Source organism: Ixodes scapularis, unplaced genomic scaffold, assembly GCF_016920785.2.
Source record: "Ixodes scapularis isolate PalLabHiFi unplaced genomic scaffold, ASM1692078v2 PGA_scaffold7__128_contigs__length_106722199, whole genome shotgun sequence".
NCBI classification, from domain to species: domain Eukaryota; kingdom Metazoa; phylum Arthropoda; class Arachnida; order Ixodida; family Ixodidae; genus Ixodes; species Ixodes scapularis.
This window is the reverse complement of record NW_024609882.1, coordinates 58,266,313-58,276,240: the sequence shown is the minus strand read 5'-3', so window position 1 is coordinate 58,276,240 and position 9,928 is coordinate 58,266,313. Positions and strand designations below refer to the sequence as shown.

Genomic DNA, 9,928 nt, shown 5'->3' with positions numbered 1-9,928 from the left:
CTGATGCGCTAGCCGTCTAAAGATAGGAAGTAAGCTGATTTTGTTTTAATTCTGTGTATGTGGTTGTTATCCAGCATATGTAGCAAGAGTTAGTGCGCATACCCAAAAGCTAGCAACTGGAAAACCCGTGAACTCGTACAGTGCCGTACTCGGCGGCCGCCGCCGTGCGTGCGCTATGCCGTACCCGTCGCTTGTATACCCAAAAGCTAGCGACTGCAAAACAAGTGAACTCGTTCGGTGCCGTACTCGACGGCTATCACCGTGTGTGCGGTCTTCCGTACTCGTTGCTAGGCCCAAATTGTCATCGGGGCTCCGTGGATGGAGCGGCGTTGGTCTACGCCGCGCTGCCAGTGACGTACAGTACTGGGGGCCCTCTCGCTTTCGTGCGGCGAGTCAGTCTGCGACAGGAAGCTTTGAGGCTCTCCGGCGTGGGTTGCGGCACCCGAAGACACGTGTGCTGGGCTGTACGCGTCTACTTTTTCGTTCTTTTTTTTTTTTTTTCTTTTTCCTCGGGCGCGTAAAAGCCGAAGTCCAAAGTCCACTTGCCGAACAGCGTTCACCCACACCTTCTCCAATTTCTGGTCTGTTGGAAACTTGTGAAAAAGCACCTCCGTGCTGCGCAGCGTGTTGTTTGAGCATCCCACAGCACTACAAGTTGCACTCGGCATCGTTTGAGGAAGAGCTGGGCAGTCTTGGGTGCACAGATGCTTGCTTAAACGAGTCTTGGAGTCCTCGCAAGCAAAAAAACAAAAGGCTATACCGAAGCTACATGGGCTACAGATAAAAGCAACGGCTAAACACGCCAATCACAAGCCGAAGTAGCGGTGGTAGCGGCTCAGAAGCGCACTCCGTGCAACGCCTGGACCGGAGAAAAAAAAAGAGAACGATACTGACGTCACGGCCCAATGTCGCTTTAGCGATCGGCGGGTCGCATTTTTATTATCGGCATTAGTTGAGAATGCGTCGTCCCACGGACATACTATTTTGGCTGGGGTCGTATTTTGTGTCACTACAGCGATACCAGTAATTTATTTCATTTTGAGTTTTGGCCGGAGTTGCCCTTTAAGAGAAAATGGCGACAAACAACCTTTTAGCAAATTTGTTTTTAGAAATTCGCAATTCACCGAACTTGGATGCATGCTCTAGCATTTGCTTGTTCCGCCTTCGCCAATGACAAAGCCGAGCCGGTCAGTCAACAAGTCGGTCGCTTGGGCGGCCAGCATGTTCACAGTATTATAGACAAGTTTTCGTGCATGTCACAACCCTGCTGTTTTCACAATAATAATATTATGTTCTGCCTGGTTTAAGGCCTAACAAAGGAGAGCGGGTGCTCAAAGCATAGGTCAACAAGCCTCACTGAATCGTGCGGTAGCCTTTAGCGTCTTTCAGACGACGATCAATGGAATCACTAAACGGCGCTCCTCTACAACTGCTTGCTGTAGGTGAAGTACATTCTATTAGCTTAAAATAAAGGCACACATCTAAAGCACCTCAGTTATGCCTAGCAGGTAGCGAAACAAGTCTCAGTAACGAAGCGTGCGTGGTTACCGAGACATCACGTTATTCAGAGTGCAGATGCAGAGTATAACCACTGTACAGCTTTGTCTCCGTATTTGCACTATCTTCCAAGGTATTGTCCAAGTACAGGCGGCACTGCCGAGCAGACAAGCAAGTAAATAAATATTTAACAAAGGGTAGTATTCAGTTTCGTACCACCAACATTACCGTCTTGCTTCGGCTCTTCACTAAACAGTTGACAGCTGCCCGATGCTTTCCGGATATGCGGACGCAAAACATTTCATCAACACAAGTGCTATCCGCCACCGCTTAGCCACGTGTTCTTTGCGAACATAACTGGGCTGACTGGGCTGCCTAACAACATTATAGAACGCTGAAAGTTAAATAATTTCAAAACAAAAGCGGTTCTCGCAATTTCGCTACATAAAAAGAATAGTGCAGGTAGAGCTGCATGATACCTACGTTTGTGGATATTTGCTAGCAAAATAGCAGGTATTGATACAGGAAAATTAACCAGAAAGTGTGATGGGTTTGGGAGCGAAAGAAACGTGGACAAAAGGCAAGCAGTTCAGAGGAGACGACCCGCCGAGCTAACGCTGTACAAAGAACAATCTGAACCTGAAATACTACTTTCTGTACGAACACAAGATACCCACAATATTACGCGATAAATAGCCACCAAAATTAACGTACCAATTAGGCAGTGCTGTTCGTAAGTCGCGTAAATCGCCGAAATCACGGAACGTTCACGAAGCAAAACGGCCATCTTGGAAAAATCAAAATAGTGATGGTGATAGCGATGGGTCTTCTGTAAAAACTCCGAGGACAAATGTTATCAGTTTTTTTTTTTTTCATTTTAATTAATGTAAAGAGCACATATTCACCTTAGCAGAAACTTAAAATCATGGCAACAAAATGGCCTAAAGTTTGAACCTTTAGTTGTGCCGAAATACACTTGGTAATGTCTATAAACCTTGTTTCAGTAATTAAATGCAAACAGAACGCAGACTTGGAAGCCCTTGCCGATTGCCTTTCCGTGTAAGTGTGAATGGTCAAAAGCCGATGCAATGATAGGCTGAAAAACTCCGGAAATATTAAACGGGGTATATCTATCGTCTTTCCATCGAACTTTTCGGCTTTACAGTAATCCGTGGCATGGATTCACCACACTATTTTGTCAAGTGTGGCAAGAGGTATGCACCACCATCAGAAAAAAATATGAGAATTTATTTAAATACGACAGGAAACCACGAAAGGGGAAGGTGGCAAGACCTGATCCACCAAAAGGGAGTGGGCCTAAGAGTGCAGTCTTGGTCCATGATTCACGACGGTAACCTATGATGAATGCAGAGAACAAAGGAGTCCATCATGTCAACAGGAACCAGTATCTGAGCCGAACATGCAAGGAAAACGCTCAGTTGGAAAACTCGCTCTTGGAACCTGGAACGCTGGCGTCCACCGAGACCAAACTAAATACGATAACAGCGCCACCCTTTTGCGACGAATTAAAACATGCAAGTTGTTCTATATAGCTACTGCGAAATGGCCCTGCGAGATGGCGCCACGTAGAGTTCCTGTATAGGCTCTTTACAGGAGCCATAGTTGCACGACTTTTTTCCACGTACCGCCGCACCGCTACTCACCGAGATGCGATCATGTGAGGAGCAGACTCAAATGCCGTGCACGAAAGTACACATTGCACGCACCCTGGCATACATTCCCCTGCTTTTGAGCGCACCAGGCTGCCATTCGCCGGCTCCTTATGCCGTGCAGGAAAGACGGCGCTACGGGGATGAACACGCAACTCTGTCTCCCGTAGGGAGCCTACACAGGAACTTTAGCGCCACTAACTCTTCGGCGACTTGACGGAACCACTAAGCGTAGCCGTGTAGTTTCCTTAGTGGCTGCTGTGGGAGAAATGACGGCGTTGCAATAGACTTCTGCCAAAACCGACGTGCCCCATCGCGGCGAAATACCACGCAGTGCCCTCTGGGAACTAGTTGGCCTCTTAGTTTCGGTTTCTACTGAGCAGCTTCATCTCATGCTATCACGCCGCGGCCGAATACGCTCCTCGTGTTTTCGATTATCTGACTTTTTTTACGAATGTGCAATACACTCATTCTCGAGCGATACAAAACGAAGACCGGGGCACTTTCCTTGGTTCCAGAAACACCGGATATTATATGTGCGTATGCAAGCGTAGTAAGACGTGGCTTAGTCACCTCACCCCACGAGTGCATCTTTGAGCTCAGTGTCAGTAATCCCGTCCAGTACCAGTGAACTACAACTGAAATTTGGTCACCCTGAGCCCTACACATATTTTGTTTGCCAAACGTACGCTTCTTGTTACTTCATTGGGCGAAAAGCAAGCCACATCATCACAGGAGTATCAAAGTTAAAGGGCAACTCCGGTCCATACTGTCGACTTTGGGATTATGACTGTTTTTAGTGCAGTCAGCATCCCTGAGTTGCAAGGTGTAATTTTTTTCTCGTTATTGTGCGTAGTTTTAAAGATATCGACGCCTGAAAGTTTTGTTTCGGGCGCGGCCAACAAAACCGAAACTAGCCGCCCGAGGCTCCGGCAACAGTGGAAATCAGCCGCTATGTGAACGTGACGTCACGATCGTCCTCGTTCAACGAATACGCAGGCCGAGCGCCACCTACCTCTGTTGTTTGAGCTGATTTTGTTTTAATTCTGTATACGTGGTAGTTATCGACCATATGTAGCAAGAGTTAGTGCGTATAACCAAAAGCTAGCGACTGGAAAACCCGTGAACTCGTCCGGTGCTGTACTCGGCGGCCACCGCCGTGCATGCGCTATGCTGTACTCGTCGCTTGTATACCCAAAAGCTAGCGACTGGAAAACAAGTGAACTCGTTCGGTGCCCTACTCGGCGGCTGTCGCCGTGTGTGTGGTCTTCCGTACTTGTCTTTAGGCCTAAATTGTCATCTGGGCTTCGTGGATGGAGCGGCGTTGCTTTACGCCGCGCTGCCAGTGACGTACTGGGGGCCCTCTCGCTTTCGCGCTGCGGGTCAGTCCCAGACACGAAGGTTTGAGGCTCCGGCGCGGGCCGCGGCGCCCGAACACACGTGTACTGGGCTGAACACGACTGCTTTTCGTTCTTTTTTCCTCGGGTGCGTAAAAGCCGAAGTCCAAAGTCCACTCGTCCAACAGCATTCACCCAGACCTTCTCCAATTTCCAGTCCGTCGGACACTTGTGAAAAAACACCTACGTGTTGCGCAGAGGGTTGTTTGAGCGGTCCACAGCGCTACAAGTTGCACTCGTCATCTTTCGAGGAACAGCTGGGCAGTCTTGGGCGCACCGAGTTGCTCGCTAAAACAAGTCTTAAAGTCCTCACAAGCAAATAAACAAAAGGCTATACCGAAGCTACACGGGCTACAGATAAAAGCAACGGCTAAACACGCCAATCACAAGCCGAAGTAGTGGTGGTAGCGGCTCAAAGAAGCGCACTCCGCGCAACGCCCACACCGGAGGAAAAAAAGAGAACGATACGGACGTCACAGCCCAATGTTGCTTTAGCGATCGGCAACCCGCTGGCCGCCCGCTAAGGCGCAGCGGCTTGCGGCGGGTCGCATTTTTGTTATCGGCATTAGTTGAGAATGCGGCGTCCTACGGACGTAATATTTTGGCCGGAGTCGTATTTTGTGTCACTACAGCAATACCAGTAATTTATTTCATTTTGAGTTTTGGCCGGAGTTGCCTTTTAAGCCCAGCGTTGGCGCATTAACTTTTAAGGAAACACAATAAATTTAACGTCACTACTGCACAAAAGTTACTGTGATGTCTTCCTCGTGTCATCACATATCTCACACTCAAATTTTATGCTGATAGAAGATTAAGTTTTCGCATACGCTAAGATCGGCTAGCTACGACGGAGGCCCTAACAAGCGTCCCCAACTCCTCACTCAGCCTTCTTGGACGAGCTTTTACTAACGCCCAAGATCTGTGCCGGAACGGTGTGTCTGAAATTATCTCGGCATACTCGGTCAGGAAGAAAGCAAACACATAATAAATATTATGGCTATTAGCAACCGTCAAATGCGCTTTGAATAATTTTGTTCGTTCAACGCAGCGCAGAATTCATGCCCGTCCAGTGCACTTCGTGCAGTGCTGCGGGGAAGTACAGATAAGAGATGAGAAGTGTGTTCGAATGGAGCTTTTCAATGGCGCGTCAGAGTTTTACATTGCATACTCAGGCGTATTAAGAAAAACAGTAATTGCAAAAAGTTATATTTCGTCTATGGGCGCATGAAAAAAACAACAAAAAAACTTCCTGATCAACAACACTAATGTAAAGGCGCGAGCTCGATGTATGCATACTTATCGGTTGCTACAGCTTGTTGATTCGTATACAAGCAAGATCCCCGAGCTTCGCAGCCTCGAGACTCCCAGCACTGGCTCGTCCACATACCTCGAAACGCTAACAAAAAGGCTCAAGTACAAAAATACAACAAGCATGCGTTAAGACAAGCTATACATCTTGGACTTGCGCTAAAGATTCGAGGTCTGGCCATTTAGGTTAGTTTAGAGACCACAAATGACGCTCTCGATACCAGAAAATATGAGATTACGGCCGTTTATGGTCCACGCTCTGTGTATCTCTTGTCGACGTGTCGATCGAAACCGAAACCATGCCACTCTCCTCCCTGGCTAACCAGTTCCCAGAGTGCAACGCGCGCCGTGTAGCATGCAGGAATTTATGGAAGTAGTGTATTGCGTTTAGTTCGGTTCTCGAGTATGGATGGAAGCCACTAATCATTTCTTCCTAACAAAAGCTGGCATATGTAGATTTTCCACTGAAAAAAATTAACCTTGGGGGCCCTGGTCCCCCCATCCTTAAAATCTGCCCATGATGCATGTGCCAAGAAAATGAGGGAGAAGAGTGGAAGAGAGCACGCGGGGACGTCAGGACACCCAAGCTCTGGTTAGAAGGATTGGTGGGTACACCTAAAGCTAAGTGCCTTTGTCTCCACTGCACTCGTCGAGGACATTTCAATGCGAGAGCCAAACACTGGACGCCTACGTTCTGCAGTCGAACGTGTTCAACGAGTGCGGCAGAAACAAAGGCTGCCTTTATCTCCACTGCACTCGTCAAACGCATTCGAATGCAAATGCGAAACGCTGGACACCGACGTTCTGCATGTGCAGTACAGACAAAGGCAGTTAGCTTTAGGTCTACCCACTAATCGTTCCATCGGAGCTCTGCGTTTTGACATCCCTGCACTCTCATCCCCTCCTCTCTCTCAATTTCTTGGCACATAGAGTTCTGGAAGTTTAACAACAGTGGCTAGTGAAAAATCCAACAGAGATGACATCCACATAAAAAAAGCCTTTGGGATTTTTCGAAGGTGTTCTAAAATGCACCGAGAACTCCAAGTCGAGTTACTCCATTCGGAGCTGAGGGAGCCGCTACTGAACGCACCATCACCACTACTGCAAGGGAGGTCACGTGGAAATATTGTGTCCCTGAACTGCTCCTGCCGCTTCGAACACGTTAGAGTTGTCGGAGCTGCTCGTCGGTTTCAAGTCGTACCCAAAACCAGCAATGCGTGTCGCTGTGGAGGGGGAAATAACTCATCAGCTGCCCAAAAACTATACGAGTAACTTATCCCATGAGTAGCGGGCCTTATAACAAGCTCGTTTCAAACGCACTGGCATTATGTGAGTCATTTCCCAGAGTGCACCGCACTCGCGGAGTGCCACACAAAGAACCGGTCTCAAACTAACTTACCGAGTGCAGCCTGATGCTGTCACCATCTGCATTGTAGTAAGAGTGCAGACCTCAAACTGAAATTAGCGCTCCGCTGTTCGACATGACGGGCAGGAATGCGATTGTGAGTTGCTGCAACGTGTAGTTTATATCTGTGATGACTTCAAACAGCACGGCTGTAAGAGATATTTACAGATGGCATTAGTTCCTGTAACCAGCTCAGTACAAAACATCTGTAACTTTTTGTTGAACGATACACTGGAAAAAAACTGTTTGCGCAAAAGCTTGATCAGAACAAACGCAAGAAATTTGAAGGCTAGGCACGCCTTGCGGAACAAAAGAATGCCCACACGACTCTTTCTCTGAAGCGTGCTCCTTCTGTACGAACAGCCCAAGTTAATTTTAGGGTTAGAATATTGTTTGCCAGTTTCACGCTGTTTTGGATGGGTGTGAGGCGGGCTCACTCCCGTCGTGAAGCGGTACTCGGTCTTGTTGACTGATATTGCCGTTTCGTTTGAGACTGCGATGTGCAACTCTCGAAGCTAGCTAGATGTAGGGCACGTTTCATTCTTGATTATCGCCGCTTGTCCAGAAAGCTGTGACACTTTGTCGCTGCCAGATGACACTGTGCTCAACGTGCCGTTGCACCCAACGGACAGGCCACGTGACACACCTTCGGCACTGGATTGGCTCCGATGGCTCGCAACATTCAGAGTAAAGTGCGGTATTGCATTTTGTGCTCTAGTAACTCACCACTACCGAGCTGCTACGCCAGAAGCACTCAGCAGACCCCACCAACTCTGCCGCCCCTGCGCTCCGTTCATCCCTACGTTGACAGGGCGGTAGGAGCCATGTGGTTGGTGGGCCAAGCTTTTATTGCCTCATGTCCGACCTGCACATCTGTATAAGAAAGGGGCACGATAAGTGATGCAAGACTGACAATCGGCTGGTTCACCAAGCATGTAGCCTCCAGTGCCCTGTCAGTTAAGGGGTGAATGAAGTCTAAAGTTGGTATATAACAGCCGTCTCCTGTCCCACTCTCAGGCACGCCACCCATGACCAGTCCAGTCGTCCTGCCATAACCCACACCTCGTCAAGGTAGAAAACTTTCGGGCCCTTTATTTCCTGTGTTGTACAATATCCCAAGAGGCACCTCTGTTGAAACGGGACTATTTTGACCCCATCGGTCAGAAGCGATGCCCCTTGCGGCCATCAGCGCCGTCTACTCATTCATAGATGTTGCTCCTTTCGACAAAATGTCTGTGGCGACAGCGGGAGCTAGTGAAAAAGCGGACACTATAGCTCTTCCCAAAGCACCCTGTTCTTCCTCAAGAGTGGCTAGTTCATCCAGGAACAGTGCAATGGTGCTTGGTGGTCTGTGATCGCAGACCACCGGTCATAGCCCCACCAACGGCAGCGGCGGCGGTGCCCCCCCCACCCCCTCCCCCACTGACGTCACTCAGGTGACAAGCATTTCACTCTCATGACGTGACTACAAGCCAAACTCACTATGGCTTGCAACAACCCATAGAAGGCATGCACTGCCCCTTTGACCCACGTGGAGTGCAGTGCAGGAAGTGGAACGGCATCGGTGACCCAGTCGCAGCAGTTACCCAGAACTGTTTTACTGCTGTCTCGGCGAAGGTGCAGGCCCACTGTTTGATGCACGTAGGTAGAAGCCATCAGCCGCAAGCATCGGACACCTGGGATCGAATATTTTGCACCCAACAAAACAATAACCATGAGAAGAGTGGTCTAGCCGGTGAATTGCAAAAACATAAAAAGCAGGCACATAAAGAAGTATTTCTGTTACCTTGTCTTGCAAAAACACAAAAAGCAGGCACATATAGAAGTATTTCTGCTACCTCGTCTCATGCTAAAGCATTATTTTGGATAGTATACATCAATAATGATGCCTGTCTCACAGTGGCTTTCTGAACAAAATGCAGTAGAAAATACAACCATTTGAGTACCAAAGGAGAAGTAGAACAGAGAGGTACTTATTTGTTGTCACTTTAACATGCACATGATGGAAGAGCACAACTCTTCGCCATTAACCTGTAGCAGAATCGCTTAGCAGTTCTGCTGCAGGTGTGAATGTACCACGAGGCAGAATACAATATCTGTGCAGAAAACACCATCGCAGGCCTACCAGGATGTACAGTAACATTATTACCCGCCACAAATTCAACGCGCCGGGAGGGCCATTCGCGAAGCCTGATCTGTTTGTAAATCCCGTCTTTCGACAGAACGCTTTTGTGACTGCACGAGCTCGTCAAAAGCTGACATTCCCAACATGCAAATGCGGCGCAGGCGGCACTCGGGAGCAACATGCCACTCCCATTGATTATCTCTATTATCTTCTTTGTCCCCGACGCTACCTGAACCACAGCGGTGTCGAATCGACGATCGAACGCTACCAGTAGGTAAATTCCACTGACCCTTTACGTTCCGAACAAGCGTCCCACGGGCCTCCATGTGGCGAGATGGGGCCTTGCATGAATGCGCTGAATGCGCTGTGGACTTGACTGCCGACGCTCGTTCCCAAGCATTGAATATCACGACCAACTCCACTCGGCAATACAGCGGCACATAACACGACAATGTACGTATAATACAATCCAGCTCGCTTGCACCTTTGCATTTAATTGCATTATAAAAAGAAAGACCGCTGGAAC

At 48.5% G+C, this 9,928-nt stretch overlaps 1 long non-coding RNA gene across 2 annotated transcripts; it reads right to left on the bottom strand.

Annotated features, from left to right (window-relative positions):
• Positions 1 to 2,726: 2,726 nt before the first annotated feature.
• Positions 2,727 to 8,953, bottom strand: LOC121833108. 2 transcript variants are annotated; one of them, XR_006076562.1, is made up of 4 exons: positions 8,760 to 8,953; positions 8,004 to 8,150; positions 7,272 to 7,426; positions 2,727 to 2,853 (listed from the first exon to the last, which is right to left on the bottom strand). It is a non-coding gene; the product is annotated as an uncharacterized LOC121833108 (long non-coding RNA). The 2 variants fall into 2 exon arrangements; XR_006076561.1 differs by lacking the exon at positions 8,760 to 8,953 and having other exon boundaries at positions 2,756 to 2,853; positions 8,004 to 8,270.
• Positions 8,954 to 9,928: the final 975 nt, after the last annotated feature.